The sequence below is a fragment of the Catharus ustulatus genome, chromosome 8, assembly GCF_009819885.2.
Source record: "Catharus ustulatus isolate bCatUst1 chromosome 8, bCatUst1.pri.v2, whole genome shotgun sequence".
Lineage (NCBI taxonomy): Eukaryota > Metazoa > Chordata > Aves > Passeriformes > Turdidae > Catharus > Catharus ustulatus.
Genome location: NC_046228.1, coordinates 31,721,503 through 31,740,764, shown reverse-complemented (window position 1 = coordinate 31,740,764; position 19,262 = coordinate 31,721,503). Strand labels below are relative to the sequence as shown.

Genomic DNA, 19,262 nt, shown 5'->3' with positions numbered 1-19,262 from the left:
GCACAGGTATTTCCATATTTCACTGCTTTTTTTTGCACCATTTCACCAGTACTGAAGTACTCATTAAAATACTCTGGAGAAACTCAGCCTAAATAGATCACTCACACAAGTTCACCAACCCAGTCTGCTGGTGGATTGAAGAAATCAAATTAACTGATTTAGGGATTTTGAGAGGACGTTTAGCTGATGTCTAAGATGTCATTTTAATCCTCCTCACAGTTAATTCTTCGAGCATAGGGAGCCAGTAAAATTTGTGGTGCAGCCCTCACACAGAAAAACATCTCCACAGGCGTGCTAATCACTGAACTATTTTGCAAATTGTTCCTAATCTACAGTTGCTTGTCTCTGCTCTCTTCCTGCAGAGACAATAAAACCATCCTGCTAATAGCAATGTGAAAGGGAAGGAATGATCCTCATTTGGTTTAAGTAGACAGATCTGCACTAGGGAACCACTAAACAGTGCAGTGATGAACTCAGGGAGGCAGCCCAGTAACATCCCTTCCATCATCTGGGCATGGAAAGCTGGTAGGAGACCTGCCAGCATACTCATTCCTAGTGTCCCAAAAAGTGAAAAAATTGTTACCAAAATCAACAGCAACACAGTTATGTGACTTAGTAGGATTTGTTCATGGGATTACTTTTTTTATTTTTTAGCTCTTGCAGTATCATGGTGACCTGAATACACCCGACCTCTGCATTCCCTGTTTCCAAAATAATAATTCCTGTTTCCAGACCTCCTCCCCCACTTTATTGTTGCTCATCCTTCCAAAAAAACACCTTCCAGGGCCCATTCCTCTCCACAAACCCGGCCCCACTGCTGCTAGCTATGACTCTTCTCACCCCTTAGGGAGCGAAATGCCTCAGAGACACATGGAAATGTTTGCCCTGCATGGATGCCTAGATACTGAGAAGTGACTTGGTGACACACAATATTTTCAACTGTCCCCAAAGGGTGAGATGTTCAGAATTCCCCAGATTCTTCAAATACGTTGAAGAGAAAAAGCAAAGATTGGTTAATTTTAAGAAAGCAAGTTATGACTAGGTCAGAAAACATTAATAACAAGAAACACAACTGCAACTACTCACAGCTGAGGCCCTGTCAGGGTGTTCACAGCCAGACACATCAAGATAAAGATCCAGAGTCTGATCATTCAGACATGGTAGGGGTAAGGAATTCAGGGAATGACCAGAGTTAGGGACTGCAATGACATCAGAAAAGTTTCCTGTCATCCATCACCAAAAGGAACCACTTCATCCTGCTTATTGTACAGTTTAATTTCACCAATCAAACTGGTGTTTGGCATCTCATGAACCATTCATTCTCCAGTGACTAGTACCTATTCTGGTTTTGCAGGAGGATGGGATCAAAGCTGAGGACTCCATGACAGGCTTGGTCTACATGCTGCTGCTAAAGAAATAGAGACAGAAATGGTTCGCCTTGACCTGTAGATAATGTACTTAAATCCATGACTTTGCAGCCAAAAGCCTCCCTGCCAGGCTATCCACTGATTCAGAAATGAGCCACAGCAGTTTAAATTTAGCTCTTCCCATTTTGCAAGCACCTTGAAACAACAGGACCTCCAACATATCCCACCTTTCAACAGGTAAGAGCTGAAACTCAGCCATTGCAAAGACAGAAACTGCAATAATTGCTTCAGAAAAAAAGGTCTTCATGGATCAGAGAGTTGAGAAACCACAAGATTTCTAAGTTTTTAACATCAGATCAATTCCTACAAGAATGAGGCTTCACTAAGTGGAACATGACTCCTGCAGAGCAGTGATGTGATGGCCTGGGAAGAAGGAGAGAGGCCAGGATGGCTGCTGGTGCTTCCCTGCAGATCCCAAAGGGAGGATGGGCAGAGAGGAGAGACAGAGCCATTTACAGCCTGCAGAGCCTACAGGAAAGGAGCAGGGCACCAGCCCAGATCTGCTGGCTGTTCCTTCAGCCCCAGCAGGGTTAAGAGCATTAGTCCAGACTCAGGGGGAACAAGATCCTGAGCTGGTGACTGAATGTCTCCTTTGTTGGCCGCCCTGCATCACCACAGCACGGAGCTTGCTCCAAGGACACTTGGAGCATGGCCAATTCCACAAGGATGCTGTGGTTCTCCTGGGCAGGGAGGCCAGGGGATACTTCTCAGGACAGCTGAAAACAACCTGCTCCAGGAAGCACCCTGAGAGCTCCAGTGAAGTGGAAAAAAACACACCTAAACACATTCTGCTCAAGTGGCAAACACCTCACAATGTGCCCGAGCGGTTTTCCCCAAGTTACTGCAGCAGTTAAAAGATCTTCTGAGAATAAAAAATGTGCTGGTGGCACTTAAATTTATAAAGGAGGCTTCTCTGAGCTCTTAAAATATCATTACATTCATATGTGGGTCTCATCTAAAGTGAAGATTTGCACAATAATTGCACTGATAACAGACGAGCAAACTTCAGGCATGCAGCAATCCCATCCTAACCTTTGCAATTCACCTGCTCAGGAGAACTCCATCAAAGAAAGGCTGAAAAATGGAAAAAGGGAAAGTATGGCTCCCATGGCACCTCTGGGAAAGAGCCTTTTGCAGATTCCCTTTTGTGCTGCCAACACTCAATAAAAAGTTAGGGTTTTGCCTCCACTGTTACAACCCTCAAAGTCAGTCACTCCAAGCTTTAGAGTTTTTATTTTCTTTATAGCCTCATAAAACAGAAAAATCCCAAACAAGCAAAAACACAGGGAGGAAGCAAAAAAACCACTACCTAAACCCTAACCCTCAAAACTGCTCAGCTGTAGCAGTTAAATCAAGGTTTAAGAGCAGCTCAGCTGCCCCAGACAAGGCTCTGCCTGAGGCTTTGGCTACTTTCAGCTCCAGGAGCTTCCTGAGCATGGATTTAGTAACCCTTTGGGAATGCCTCACCCCAATAGCTGCTCAGCTTTCCCCACACTTCCCTACAGAGAGGACTCTACGTGCCACTGCCCATTCTTTGGGATTCCAGTTCCTGCCACATCCCACCTTTCCCAATCAGAGGGGGTGCAAAGAAATCCTTGTTTCTGGCTCCCAGGCCACACAGCTATGTTTCCACTACTGCCTAACAAGCTGGGAGGGTTTGCTCTCTCACAGACACCTGGCTGGGAAAAACTCTTCCCCTCTGCAGTAACATGTGGGAGAGACTTTAGAACTTCTTTATCGTAAAATAACAAATACCAGAAATGTGCTTCTCCTCTGGAAGCAAAGCAGACTTTTTCTCAGTAGGTCCCTCCATGATACTAAGATGCCATACTACAATTTTCCAGCACATTTCTAGCTGCTCCTACTTACTTTCCCAGCAATATCCCATGGAAATTTGGGGGAGAAAATCCAACTGCAGATTGTTCCATAAATAAAAAATGATCTCGTTATGGATGCCAGTAATTTTTCATACAATAAATGGCTTAGAATGTGATATGCCAATCAAAATTGACATTTAGATACAACATGTTGCCCCACTCCATCCCACTCCTGGCCATCAACTCTGTTAGAGGTCCTTGTTCCCACTGCACTTCTCCCGATGGCTGCATTCCACTCCGGAGGGTAAAGGTTGCCTGTAAGCACTTTAAACAGTATGTGAAATGCTTTGTTTATCCAAAAATATTTTAGCTCTGAGAAACATTAAAGCAAGATGTAGATTTCGGCATTTGCACAGCAAAGAACTGCAACTCCTACAGATATTGCCAGAATTTTTTTTCCTTAAGGCTTTCCAGCTATGAAAGACTATTTAGCTACAGCAAAGCTACAAACACAGTGTAATCTCTCAGTAATGGCCTGCAAAGGGTTGTCACAGCAAGGCTGTGGATGAAGCAAGGCTGTCATTTCTGTCTTGCTCACTCTTTTCAGAGCAGATAATTGATCAAGCAGTAGGAAAAACCTGAGGGTGCAGCAGGGAAACCCAAAACTTATGTAGTCTTCCCCAGTAAGCAACTTCAGAAAACCACTATCAAAATAAAGGGGATTTCCCTGCAGAAATTGTGGCCCACAATTTCCATTGCAGGAGTGAAATCCAGCCAGCCTGCAGATCACCTGCTGTCCTCCAGTCTTAAAATAGTCATACCCACCCTAAAATACAACTTTGCCCCAAGCACTCAGCAAGGCTGTTGTTTAAGACAAGAGAAATCAACCACAGTGGTCACCAGAGGCAAAAGCACGACAGTCAGAGAACCATCACAATTCAGCTCATCCCAGTTATCCCAGGGGAACAGGACTGGAAGGCAGGAATATTAAGAATGTTATTGCCTAAAAGCAGAAAAGCATCTGCTCGTTTTCCAGCTCAAAGCTCTTCTCATTTAGAGGCTGCTGTAGACACGATCCCTGTCTCAGCAGAGGAAATAAAATGTGCTGGACCTTGTTGCCAAGGCCAGGCTTCTGAGCCTGGGGAATTCTTTTGGAGAGGGCAGGGGACAGTTATCTCCCACTCTAGTGGTTCTGGAGCAGTTATCAATTAGTGCATTTTCCTGTGCTGTCTCCTCATCTATCTCTATAGGCTCACCACCCCAGAGCTCCACGTCCATGTTTTTCTTGAGATAAGGTTTTGTTGTTTTCCTCCTTGCAGGGAATTCCCAACCACCAGCTGGTTCTGCACCAGTTCCTTACATCCATAAACTTCCTAATTAATCAATGGACTTATCTCTTTCTACTGCAAAAATAGAATCAACCAAGTATAAACAGAAAAAAAACCCACATGAACCTTCACTTACTCCTACTGTCTTCCAATTTGGAATTTGCCTGGTGTGATTTTAAACCAGACTTTATTTCCCATTTTTTTCTTACACCTGGGAGAAAAACAGTTACACCAGGCACGCTAAGTGCCAAAATTAGCTGGTTTACCTAAATCAACCTAACATCAACCCAACTTCAGCACATCCTGAGGTACAGGCTACAAAACCAGCAAGTCACACAACATCCTCAAGGCTTAGTTTAAGGGAAATTAAAAAAGGAGGGGAAAGAATTGCCTTACACCTCTGAGAGCACTGGAGGGGCAGAAAGGCAGGCTTGTACACCAAAAGATTCACGTAGCAGCACCAGGTTTCACAAGGCCCTGGCACCTTTAAAAAGGAGATCTCTCTCCCCCTTAGTCCAAAGACGAGCTTTCCAGACCTGTGGGGAGAGGATGCCTAATTCTGAAACACATGGAAGTCATCATGCCAGAGGCACCAGAGCTGGGGCCAGCTGCCAGATGAAACAGAGATTTCAGTCCTTGCTGCCAAAGCACAAAAAGCAACAGGCAAAGCCGCTCTGTACTGATCAATTTACTGTCAACACTAAAGCAGACAAAGAGGTTGGAGTACAAAAGTGACCTTCAGGTCTCAATGTCCACTCCATTGCTTCTCCAAACACCAGTGAAATGACACAACCATCCCAGTTAGTCCAATGAAGTCATCAGTCTAGTGCCCTTTGACTGGTTTCAGTTGGTGACAGAGCAATTCATGGCCACATCACCTGAGACCTTTCCAAGCCCCTGCAGAGCACGGCACCACAGAAAATAAATCTGTTCCATTCTATTTCAGAGATTTGCAAGGGTTATCCTCATTCCAGGGAAACTGTAACAACCATTTTGCCTTCTCCAAATCCTGCTTTCTTTAATTTGGGGTCTGGATTAACAGCAGGCCAGAGAGCAGAGGAGCATTACCTCAGTCCCAGTTGGGTGATGACAGCCTGCACTGCCCAGCCCCAGCTAGAGCTCCCTGACCAGCAGAAAGTCTCAGCACAGGGCACACACACAGCAATAAAACCTGTAATCAGTGCTGCTGTCTCATTTCCCACTCCTCTGCACAACACAATTTATTTTTAGGTCCTAACTCCTGATGCAGGACGGAAAGGAAGGATGGGCACAGGCACAACAGCTGCAAGCAAATTTGGAAACACCAAGAATTTCCACTTCATGTTTTGTTAAAACAGCTACATCTTCACCTCACACTATTTCTGGAGCCAAAGTTTGTACTGGCACATGGATGTCACCTTCTCATGTGGCTTCCCAGCAGGCACAAGCTGCTTACAGAGACTGTCACCATCCTAAAGCCTGTGCCAGGGAAGGGTCAGGTCAGACACCAGGAGCTTCCTGGAAAGGGTGGGCAGGGGCTGCCCAGGGAGGACACTCAGTGCTCTGGACTGGTGACAAGGTGGGGATCTGGCACAGCTTGGACTCCATGGTCTGGGAGGTGTTTTCCAACCTAAATGCATTCGTGAGCCTTGTGAACTACAGCAAATGCTACTTTTTTGTCTCTTGCTTCACAGGGAAAAAACAGGATTGAACAAGCTGGGTAAGGTATGGGGGAGGAACATTGAGCAGTTGACTCCTGAGTGGTGGCTGAGCAGGGAAATCTCTGAGTATCCAGAAGTCACTGAAACTCCTTTCCAAGTTACTTGAACCAAAGGCAGTAACCAAACCACAGGTATGCATCAGAGCAAGAGACTGCCACAGTGAGACCTGGGCAGCAAGTCCTGCACCAGGCACAAAAGCAAAGCCAAGGAAAAATCAGCAAAGTGGCCATTACCAAGCACACCTCCTCCTGAAGCAGCTCCTCTTGCTGGAGAGCCCATTTTCACCTCAGACAGCAAGCAAGGAAGGGATGCACACCTAGAAGTGCCTCTGCCAGCCTGAAGCTGTGCTGCATTTCCTTCCTCCCCTCTCTTCACAGTGAGGCTTTTCATTCCTTAAACGTATCAAGCACATCTCACAAACCTCTCATAGCCACTTAAAGCCAGGGGTTAAGTGCAGCTGAAGTGAGGCAGCATTTCTCCTGTTACACTAAAATTGTCTTACGTGTTGCTTTTCCCATTCTGCTGGTGCCAGAGCCATCAGAGGGAAGCAGAAGGAGCTGGAAGGCAGCATGTGCAGGTTCTAGCACAGAAGACCAATCCACACTCGCCCTCTGGGAGCACTGAATTCCAGGGTGGGTCAGCAGAGGTGACCTGGCTGGGGTGCAACCTGTTCCCTGGGTGTCCAGAGACAGGGGATCTGCTCTCCATGTGCTGGGAGTGTTTTATTTATTCCCCCGTGGCTGTAGAACACAGCAGGTGAGCAGCAAAGCTCCTGCCAGGACATTGTGCTCAGGGAGGGACCACAGACCTCAAACTCCCGGCCAGGCTTTGCCCTCAGCTGCCCCACACACCAAATTCAGCAGGAACATTTTTCTCCTGACACTGACTCGAGTCTCCTGGGAAAAGAGATTCTTCTGGCCACTGCAAAAAAGAGAATAAATGAGCCACCTGCACACAAATGCACTCAGGGTGAGGAATTCAAGCTGGGTTTGCACTTGACTCATTTGACGCACATAAAGTTAGGAGATGACACCTGTGACAATCAGGTGTGTGTTTAATTAGTCTAGAAAGAAGCTATAAGAGTAGCAATTGCTCTGTGTTTACCATCCACACATCCCCAGTCTGATGCAAAAGACCTCTAAATCTCAGGAAGAGGTTTTAAACAGGCTTAACACCAACATTAACAAGTGGCAGATGCCTTGCTAGAGTTGAGAGGTCATCCCTGCGGGAGAACAGCACAATGTGTCCATAAATAAACTAACTCAACAAAACAAGTACAGCTGAGCCCTAAGGAAGCAAAATAAATTAAATAAATTGAAACTTCCAGCTACAGAAGTTATGTCAACTTCCAGAGGTTCCCATAGTTTGCAGCAGAAATTTGTTTCACGCGCTGGAAGTTTTTTACCCTCTGTCTTGGCCTCAAAGCCACCAACTTGGAGAAGGAATTTAACTTGGAAAAGGTATTTTCTGGACAACACACCCCTTCTAGGCTACAATAACTGCTTTCTAATCTTACTTCTTCCAGGCACTGCTGCAACAATCCTCCTGAGCAGGTAAACAAATGTTAAGGGATGGTCATTGTCCAGGCTTTGACAGGTATACAGGCAGAAACTCCATACAAAAAATTATATCCTTTCAGAGTTAGCTTTGGAGAGAGCTCTGTTAGCTAAGGCTCTGCATTCATGGAAAAAGCCCTTTGGGACAGGCAAACCTGGCAATGCACTCTCAGCACGAGATCTGGCACCTGGCAAAGTCCTATTGGCTGTTCTGCAGGGGGTGCTTGGCCAGAATTCCACAGCTTTCCTGGAATTCCACGGTTGCCCCACCTCCTCCCCACCCCCCAAGCAAGCTCAATTCTGAGAACTGCAATTAGGGAACACACACTTTGAACAGAATCAGATTGTGATTTAACTCTGAGCCCTTCAGTGCCATCCCTTCCCCCTCAGCATGCCCCCTTTACCACCACCCCACCCCAGTGATTTCACAGTTGGTTTTGCAATGGTTTTGGCATTTCAGCAGGAGCTGCCTTCCCCTTTTCCTCCTGAAAGTTTCTGTGGTAAACTTTGACACCCAGTTACCAAACTGTGGCTTCTGAAAGACACACAAGTTCCCTGAATAAACCAAAATACTGGACTGGGGGGAGGGAATTCCCTGCTGTGGTCTGCGTCTGTTAAAAATACCGATCTGGGAGTCTGAAGGCTGCACCTGCACAGATGTGAGGGATTAATAATTTCTTCCAAACAAGTCTGTGAACAAGGAAAACATAACTGGTTTTTGCACTACTTCCCTTTTTGAGAGGCTGTTTCCTGCAAAGCATCCTTTACTCAAGTTTTCCATTAGCTTTGTAAACGCCAGCTTCGACAGCTCATCAGATGATTTATGAAAGGTGCAAAAACACTACTTTGGCAGGAAAGAGAAAACCTGTAAATTTGCAAAGTTGATCTGAACAAAGCAACGTATTTTTGCTAAAAATTAACAGAAAATAGGGGGGAAATTTGAGCTAAATCTTCCGTAAAAATCGGAAAGTGCTGCTGGGGCTGCAGACAAATCCTGTGCTCAGAAGCAAGGAGTCACTATCAGTAGAGAAGAATGCACAAATATCTTGTTCAAAAGGATAACAGAAACATAACACCAAGAGGAGCACTGCATAAAAACACCAAAGTCACGACAATAAACAAAACCCCTTTGAAAATGCTTGTTTGTGCCCATTTCTGTGGAACAGCTCAAACCAGGGATTGACTGCTTTCAGTTCCCAAGGTAAGCAAGAAGTTTAAGCTCCCTCATCCTTAGAAATATCAGCAGTACAAGATACTCTGCTTCTCAGCAAAAGAAATTTTTCTATTGCAGATTTGACAAGCCAGTTGGCCCCGTATCTGGCAAAAATGTGGTTTCTGGATCCACCTCCCCAAAAGTGGACACACCTCAGCATCAGGAATCTGTTCCATCCCTCTAAGAGCCATCTGCAATGTCTTGGGGTTCCAGCCAAGCAATTAATTCCTCCTAATTGCTGGAATGGGACCACCCCTAGCTGGAATTGCAGCCAGTTCTCCCTGCCCTGCCCTTGGGGGGATGCTGATCCCTGGCTCCAACTTCAGGCAGGGCTGCTGGGAAAAGCAGATCTCGGAAATGGGATGCTGGATGTAAATATGCAGGGGGATGTCCTGCAGGGCAAGCAGGTCACATGGACCCGGCACAGTGACACCTGTGACCTGGGCGGGAGCAGCACTGGGATGTCACTGGGAGTTCGATCCTGGCTCATCACAGCCAGCTTGGGGCAAAGCCAGACACGAAGCCAGACATGTCCCCTGACACCCAGCAGGATGAGGATCCTCCCTCCTCTCCCCTGCACGTCTGCTCAGTGCTTGGGTTCTTAAACGAAGGGGAAGGAAGTGTGGCAAAGCATCCTCCCAATCCCCACAACCCACACTGGGAGGGGTCCCTGTCCCCCACAACCCACACTTGGAGGGGAGTCCCAGTTTCCCTCAGAAGAGTGTCCCAGTCTCCAGAATCCTGCATTTTGAGGGGTGTCCCAATGCCCACAGTCCTGCACTTGTGTGTCCCTGTCCCCCTTAACCCCGCACTTGGAAGTTTGCTCAACAGCCTGACAGGGGAAAGGGTGAAAAACAACCTGGATGACACAACCCAGCTGCAAAAAGGGGAGCTGAAGTCCCAAAAGCAGAAGGTTCTGCCCTCATCAGATACAGCCACAGATCTTTCTACATAGGATTTAAGATGGACTGACACATGTTGCAAAAGCAGTTTAATTAAGGAAAAATATTCTCCATAAACTATACAAAAAAAAAAACAACACAGCCCCTACCTAAATTTCTGATGCTGACCTTACCAAGCAAAGCTTTGTTTCCTTCTTCAGCACATTAAAAATCCATTTTATGCTTCAATGACTGAATCACCAGTTGTTACAAACTATTTACATCACTTTCATCCCCACCCTAAAGTTTCTAGGAAATTAATTGCATCTGCACATGACGGGAGAATCCAAGTTTGACAACGCCTGCCAGAACAATATTCCTTCATTTTGAGCACAGGGAAGAGCATGCACAAAAAGGGTGGCTGACCTGGCAAAGGCAGCTGGTGCTGAAATGCCAAATTCCCCTCCCTTCTCACCTTACCAAAAACCCCAAGTGCCCAGAGGTGATTTCAAAGTGTCCAATTTTAGCTTTATTTCTGAGCCTTGCACAAACCTCCCTTCACTCTGATGACAAGAAGCAGCACCAGAGGTGGCAAGTTGAGCTTGGAAATATTTGCCAAGTCACGCTGAGAATACTTCTATTAAACGTTGTGCTTAAAACCGTGTCGCTTTGCTGCACATCGATACTTACATGGAGGAATTATTTAAGTACACAGCTCTGTAAGCACCTAAGAAAGTGTCCAGATAAGGAATAGCTCTGCTCCTTCTCCTTCTCTTCCCACTTGTCTGAGGCACTGCAGGAACGGTGCTGCCCTCACCCTGCCACTGTAAATCATAGCAATGAAAACCCCAATTAAAACCAGAAAGGTATTTAGCTCAGGACAATCAGACAGGACAATCTGTCTTCTAAGGGCCTGACTTGAACACTATATTTTTAAAAAGTACAGCCCAAATAAAATAAGTAGGTTATTAAGCACCCAGCACTCCCTTCACATAAATGGCCATGGAGTACAATTCACTGCTTTTATGAAAAAGGAAATGTTTTTAAAGCAGATTGGGAAAGGATACAAATCCTCAGAACCAGAAGATAATACTGCCTCCAGAGAAGCCACTACAGAAACCACTCCTCTTTTTCTTTATTTTAATTCTTTGCCCACTTTTAAGGCTATAAAGTCAGCAGGATCAGTATGTTCAGCTCTCCAAACTCTTCAAGTTTCGCTTTGCAGTGTCTGTGGAAATAAATGGACTTTTCCTCCCTTCCAGCTGAAGTTGTGGGGCCTCTTCCATGACCACCAACAACACAAAGACAAAAGGGTGCAAGAACTCTACACCACCATTCTGCACTCAAGCATTGCTCCAGCACACCCAAATCCAGCAACCCCAGGCAAAGAGACTCCACGATACCCGAGTACTTCTTTCCAACAGCGAGCAGCACAAACTGAACAGAGAACAGTCTGGTGTGCAAATGTCACAGTGGAACACACCCCACAAGCTGCACTGGGCTCTATCCCAACTATCCTAATTCAGGACAGTACTGGGAAGCAAGCAAGTCTGAGCATTTCCAGCTGTCTGCACACATCCTGTCACTGCACTGGCTATTCACCACCAGCAAGACTCCTCCAGTTATTTCCAACAAATGCAAGACCCACTTCAGTTCAGTCTTCTGCAGACCCTCAGCTGCCTCTCATTTTTAAATAAAAATAAAACTCAACAATGCATCAGTCCCAAACACAAAGTTTGTTGACACAGCTGACGGAGTCACTGCAGAAGTTACTCCACTTGAGGGGTGCAGAAAATGTCATTAACGCTTTGCATGACCCAGACCTGAAAGAAGCCCGTTACTGATACTGTGCAGCTGCTTCCCTCAGTGTTATTTCCCTCTTGATAAGGCTCCACCCTGCCAGGCAAACCACAGAGCATGTCTCCAAAACCTCATGGAACACCCTTTAACGCTGCAAACTGGGAATATGAAGACAAGGTGAGGGAAGGAAAAACAGCTCTTTGACAGTCATGCATTAAATCAGCCCAGAAAGGTCACTTTGAACAGACGTACCCCAACCTTGGGCTTCTCTGGGAACGAAATCCAGGCTTGGAAGCAGGAATTCAGTGATAGGGATCAGAGATTACAGCTGAGGTGTTCACTCCTCCCCTGGGTGCCAGGCTGGGAAGCCTCTGCCTGCCACAAGCCACCTTGCCACCACAACCACTCCCTCATAGAGGAACACACCCGGGACAGCCAGGCTGGGAAATTCAACAAGCACTTCTCCAGTGAACTCAGAATTGCAGAATGGTTCCATCCTGGCTTGGAAGGACCTTCAAGCTCATCTCTGATGAGTTTTGCACATGCAGCAAGCCCAGAGTTTGGAACCTGCACCTTGCAAAGTTTGGGAGCTCCGTGTCCCCACAGCTGCCTGTGTCAGGATCACAGGTCCAAGACCCCTCTGCAAGGTGTCAGGGTATCTCTGCATGAATACAAAGCTCCCAGCCCACAACACTCAGGATGAAAAGTGCAGCAAGACAGAGGCAGGCAAAGCTTGATCCACATCACGATTTCTGGGAAGCTTAGAGCAGTAGGGCCAAGTGCTCCCTGGGTTATTATCCCATGCCTGGGTTATTATCCAATCTTCAAATAAACACAAGTCATTAATTTATTTGCATGACATCACATCCTGCAGGCTGAATTTCAACACACAGCCATAACAGTGGAACCACGTGAAGAAATACAACATTGCCTAAGATTTCCAGCCTGCTTTCCAACCTTCTACCTTGGAAGGACCTAAATGTATGTCCTGGACATGGAAACAAGATCCCCAAGGAGTTAACAAACAAAAGACAAAATCTATGAAGTCAACCAACATTTTGTAGAGTGGACAATTACTTTAAAGGTTTGCTCATATTCAACTGCAAATGAGCAGCATTAAAGCACAATGGCAGTGTGAGGGGGATTACAAAGTTAAGAGGTTAAAGGAGATTGTTTGCATTAAGTACAATATTAGCAAAGGAAAAGTCTAACAGGAAGAATCATAGAAGAATTTTAGACTGGCAGCCACTCAATAAAGTGGCCAAGGAAAGTTCCCTGTAGACAGTTATAAATGATGCTGATCAATTCACTTGTGCCCTGATGGACCATGAGTTAAGGAGCAGCAGTCAGAAGTTAAGATACCTAAGGAGTAGTTCATTAAGAACATCAGCTCAGCTGGCCAGGCACAGAGGAGAAAGCAGCTAATGGCCTTCAGTGCATCAATCTGGTGCACCTGTATCCAATTTCATCTGGGTCTCAGGTTCCTCCTTTGGCACTGAATCAAGCTTGCAGGTTATCTCCCCACACAAGGTTGAAATCCTCTCTCCAAAGCAGCCCATCTCCTCCCTTGGACATTTTCAAACCCCAAGAGGACCCTGAAAAACCTGACATATCTTTGGGGTTAGTCCTACTAAGAGGAGGAAATAATATGGATTTGCTAGTGATTGTCATCTCCACAAGTATTCTCCCAGCCACTTACACTTCCTGAACCCGTGGCTGAACTCTGGCATTCCCTCTCAAAAACATTATAATTCTTGGATACAAGGCACGTGGCTGGATGGGTCTGTGTCTTCTCAGCACAGACACTCATTTTCTTGCAAGCAAAGGAATTCTGAACAAACCATCAGAACTCAAATAATCCCCTTCTGATAAATGTGCTCAGGGCCTTGTTTTTATTTTTAAAATGGCCTTTGATAACCCATCTATTTATGTTTTGAAAGGGAGAAAAAATGAATTAGGAAATTGCACAGGCACAAAAACAAAGGCAATGTCTGACAAAGAGTTTTGTTAATTTGTGGGTAATTGCTCATTACTGCAAAATAAGGTTTTTGCAGTGTTTCATGGAGAGTAGATAAGAACCCCCAGTCCATTACCGAGTATTGCTTTTGGCAAAGGCAAGCTTCTCCCAGGGTGGAGAGCCTCCATAAAACCATGATTCCATTAAATATGGATCCTGACATCCCAAAAGTATCTGGGGAAAGGGAACAACATGTTCTGCCGAGTTATTAAGCAGGGATCTTCACATGCTTGCACTCACCTTCTTCTGTCTACTCTTGCCTTGTTCACAGCTCTGCTTTGGACATCACCACCACTGCCTCTGCTGAGCACCCCAAAATTCAGCACTTTGGAGCATGGGTGTTCCTCTCCCTTCCTCCAAGTCTGGTTTACTTTCTTATTCCACTAACAATGTATTCCCCAGACACCCAACTTCCACAGCCACTGGCACCCCCTGCAAGGGGCAAAGCTCACCCTGAGCTCCCCAATCACCCACAAGTGCTGGATTTTCCCTCCCAGTTAAAGCAAGTGGGCTTTAAGCCCTGATGCATCACAGAATCCCAAAATGGATTAGGTTGGAAGGGACCCTAAAACCCAACCCATTCCACCCCCTGCCACGGGCAGGGACACCTTCCACTACCCCAGGTTGCTCCAAGCTCTGTCCAACCTGGCCTTGGACACTGCCAGAGATGGGGCAGCCCCAGATTTGTGAGCTGTAGGAGGACACCTTGGAGAAGGCTCTGGGAGCAGCTCAGCACTGGCATGGCCACGCAGGTACTCCAGCAGCAATCGCTCTCAAGGCGCTTTCAAGGTCTTTTTCATCATCCTAACAGCAGAGCCATTTTTAAGCCTTTCAAATAGCTTTAAATTAACTTGCCTGACAAAGTTTTCCACAGCACTATAACCTGACTACGTAAAACTCCATGCAGGGACACACAGAAGACAAAGAGCAGACCTGAGAGTGCAGGAGACGCTCGATTTAGATGGAGCTGTTTCATTACTATGTAGATTCAAAGCCATTCCTGCAGTTACTGAAGCACTACCCCAGCTCTCCTAGCAAGCAAAAATCCATTTTGTGTACAAATAGGGCTTTTACAGCTTTGGCACAGTGCTCGACTGCAGAGTCAAACTTTTCAATGCCTGATAAGGTTTTACTTGAAAGTGGCAGGAGAGCTCATGCCAGGAGCCCGTATGAAATGCCAGCTCAGTGGCAGAAGGTCAAAGCCTAGTGTCAGGAGATTTAATGGAAGTGTTTCCAGACAAACTCCTTAAAAGCACTGTGCTATCTAGGGAGGCACAGATTTACACTGCTTGGAAAGCCACGGACCAATTTTTATGACTCTTTTCCAATCGAGGGTAATTTCTTTAACACTTTACCTCACAAAAAGCACAGCAGCAGGGTCTCCTTTTCTGTGTCTATATCCTAATATCCAATCTGTGGGTATGTGGTTGAAGTTAAGAATAAAGGAGTATTTAATGCAACAGTTTTTGTTTTACAAAAAAACAAATGAAAACAGTAACAACAACAAAAACCCCACAGAAAGCATCAACCAAACCAAAAAAAAAAAAAAAAAACCAACAACCACCCCCCTCCAGCCCCTCCCTGAACAACAAATCCTCAGGTGCAGAAGTTGCTAATGTCCTGAATGAAAACCCCAGAAGACAGACATGGACAACCGAACTTAAATACCAACATCCCAAACAATTAACCTTTCTCCAGCAGCACCTAAAACTATGGCTGCAGAAGCAGAAATTTAAATTGAACTGAAAGGCTCTATAATCTTTACCATTTTTACAGAAGCATTTAAGGTTAAGTTGGTGTCAACAATGACCCTGAGCAGTCAAGCATTAAGACTTTCAACACAGTGGATTTTGCCAGCTGTCATCACGCTGTAATGTACAAGGGGACAGTAAAACCCAATCAAACACTGATCTGTCTGCTCAGGGTCTCCCCCAGATGCACAAATGCACTGTTGGATTCGCTCACAAGAGCACATTTGCAAGTGCTCCTCCATTCTCCCATTAAAACATTGCAATTGTCTGACTCTGCCATTTTAACAAATTCAAGTATAAGACTTTAAATTCAATTAGCACAAATCTCAGTGCTCCCAACATTAAATTTGCAAGTGACATTTAGTGGCATTCAACACACACGGAGCTAAGCTAATACACTAATGGACCGGCAAGGGAAATTGTAAAACACTCCCAATTGCAATGTTCTTTTTTAGTAAAGGAAATTAAAGGAGACTGCAGTGGACAGGAGGAGATGACAGCTATTAAAAATCCTTCTTAAGCCAAGGCTGCAAAAGCTCTCCTCTCCAGATCCACCTGTTCAGAAAGGGGCAACTTTAAGGCTCTTTCAGTCCTTAAGACAGGATTTACTGTGGTTTTACTTCTGTTTCTTCCTACTTTTTCTCATGAAGGCTTAGACAATGCAGTCCCACTGTGTGCTGTTCACTAGACACACAGAGCAGGGATAAAATTCCCAAGCTTTGTCCCACACAGCTAATAAGGATGTGACAGTGCCCACAGCACCCCAAAAAGCCAGTTCAGCAAAGCCACCTGAGGAATTCTGCCACCACACCTTGTAACACACCCAGCTTGTTAAAGAAAAACTCAAAGGAACTGGACTTCAGAGATTCCTTGAAGTAATTTTTTCCCCCCAACTGGTAATATGCTTTGCCTTATTTCCACCTAAACAGAAAAAAAGCTACCTTCAAGCAGTTTCAAAATCAGGGAGACAGAAGGCAGACCAGGCTGGGAAGTCAGGGAGAAAGAAGTATTAGAGTCATGGCTCTAAGCAGAGGGAGATTTGTTTTGTTGTGCATTTAAATCTAAGCAAATTAGCACAGGCAAAAACCCATGGAGGATGCTTTCCCAATAAGGATTTGTGGTTTCTTTGATTATGGATGTGTAATTGGATAGCAGAACAGGACTGCAGCAATACACAAAGGAAACATCAACAGGACATCTGTCCCACTCTAGATTTGCTCCCTGATTTGGATGAGTCAACTGTAAAGTCCAGCAACAGCAGTAACTGCATTTCTTTAAGAAACACATTAGTCTCCAAAATTAAGTTTTCTCTTTCCAGCTCTTGATCACAGACTATCAGAACAAAGCTCACGGGTTACTTTCAAGAATTTGGGTTTTTTTCTCCCCTCAACTACAACACCACATTTAATACCAGAAATTATACAGGTAAGTATTTTAGAGATGCTTAAATCACAGAATCCCAGAATGGTTTGGGCTGGAAGACACCTCAAAGACCATCTCTTTCCACCCCACTGCCATGGGCAGGGCTTCCACCAAGCCCCACTACACAGTTACAGCTTATTAGGATGGATGTTCTTTCAATCCATGAAAAGCCAAAGTAACCTACACCAAACACTGCCTCTGCTAAGCAGATTTCCAAAATAATAAAATACGACTGGGATGAAATAATCCAAAAAAGCTGGCAGGTTTCACACATCCCTCAGTCTTCTGCATTGCCCCCAGTGTTTTGGGAAAGGAGGAGAACGGGACTTAATAATTAACCTCATGATATCACACCACACACTTTGGGAACTCAAGCTGAACTAAAAGCTGGACATTCCATGCAGAACACCAGCCCTCCAGAGGCCTCCTGCCCCTCTCTGTGCACTGGTGCCCAAAAGGCCTCCAATGACATCAAAATCCTTTGGAAAGCACTGACAGTACACAGGAGCTCAGTTAGTGACCATCAGATCCAAGAAACCTCAAACAAACTCAGGTTTTTGAGCTCATTTTGAGCTCACCTCTACTTCAGAGCACTTTCTCCCCGCACAGCTGGGTTTAATGTGCTGCACTTGAATCATGACTGAAATAGCATTCAGGTGCTCTGCTCTACTCTGCTTTGTACAGGAAAGAACAGCCTGGATCCACCTGGCTGGGCAGCCTTAGAAATGCTTCCTGCCCTACACGAGTCCCTGCAAACCACCCCAGGAAACAGGGACCTTGTGCCACATCCAACAAAAGCAGCCTTCAGGCCTGTGTGCAACACTCCTTCACTTTTTGATGATGCTATATGGATTTAGTCTATTCACAAACAACAAATTACCCTTTCCCCAACAAGGGTCTGGATTATTTTTGAGCTTTTTTTTTTTTTCACAGGATGTCCTGCTGCCCCAATTAAAAAGTCTTTAATTCCGCAACCATTCCTTACGGCCAGGCTGAAATTGCTTTTAAATCTGAGTAAGTCCCAGGCCACCCATATTTAGTGCACCAATTAACCAATGCTGAGTGATGCAGAGAGGCAGCAACCTCTGAAGAAAGAAGAATTTTTAAGTCACCATCACCCACAGTGCATGGGTTCAGTTCAAGGGAACTCAGGAATTATCTAATTAAAAGTAGCACCTATTGCTATTTTTGAAAGAAGCAATGAGATCCATGGAAAACAACAAATCACTTTTAACCATTAACTCCGAGCAGTCAAATAACATCCAAAATACCTCCAAGTCCTGAAAATCATCCACCAACTTGGATTTATTAAATTTATAAATGTCACATCAAAAGCTAATTAACATGAGAGATGCAGTTCCCAGGTTGATAATGTGGAAGGAGAAAGAAGCATAATAATTTGGGAATCACCATTTGTTGCACAGATCACAAACACAGTTTAAAACCATCTGAGCTGAATTTAGCTCTGCTTCACATGCCCAAAAACTCAAAACAATTACAGCAATCTCTCTGGATTTAGTTTATTACCCATATTGTAAAAGCAGCCTTTACCTTTTGTCTGCCACCAACCAGGGGGACTGCCTTCTCTTGCCAAACTCTAAACAACTTCACAAAGCTGGAGCAATTTTAACACCCACAAAATACTACACTAAACAAATCAGAACGCCACTGCAATACAACATCCACTCCCAAAAAACACAGCCAAGCCCAAACCCACCAAGATCCACAGCACCACTTCCACCGACTTCAGCCAGGTGTTTTGTACCGGTTCTGTGTTTTGCACTGGTTCACAGCTGGGCATGGAAGCCAACAAGGAAGCATTTTCAGCCATGTGGACCTGCGAGAAGGCAGTCTGAAGGCATCACTACAAATCCTGCTGTCACACCAGGCTGCACCATCAGCCAAAGTGACACGAGGATGTTCATCGACATCCCGGTGCTGCTCTGCTAGGAGAGGCTGCCTGCATCAGCAAGCTTCAGCAGCACCGTGTCAATATGGCAGAGCTCCCATTTTTTACAAATAATAATCTTTTTCTCTCTCTTCCCATCCTCTCTCCCTGTATTTATGGTGCCTTGAAGGCACCGAGGCACTCTTTAATGAGGTTTTCACACAAGACAGAATAAATTAGAAACCTTGATCAAAACAGGGCCTCCAGGAGGAACACAGTATAAAGACAGCCCCATGCCTTATACACCCTGAAAAAATCCAAATACTGCAGCCAGGCACTCAGCAAGCCATTCCACGAGCAAACAGGGAGCACACCCTCCTCTCAGGGTGCCCGTGATGGTAAGGTCTGTCCTTTTCATCCCCATTCTGCCCCCCAGCCCTTCATTCCCAAGACAGGCACAAA

The 19,262-nt window shown here is 45.3% G+C and overlaps 1 protein-coding gene across 2 annotated transcripts in view; it reads right to left on the bottom strand.

The window, feature by feature from the left end:
- Positions 1-19,262, bottom strand: part of SGMS1 (sphingomyelin synthase 1) — an 85,637-nt gene that overhangs the window by 65,438 nt on the left and 937 nt on the right. The window lies entirely within an intron of this gene.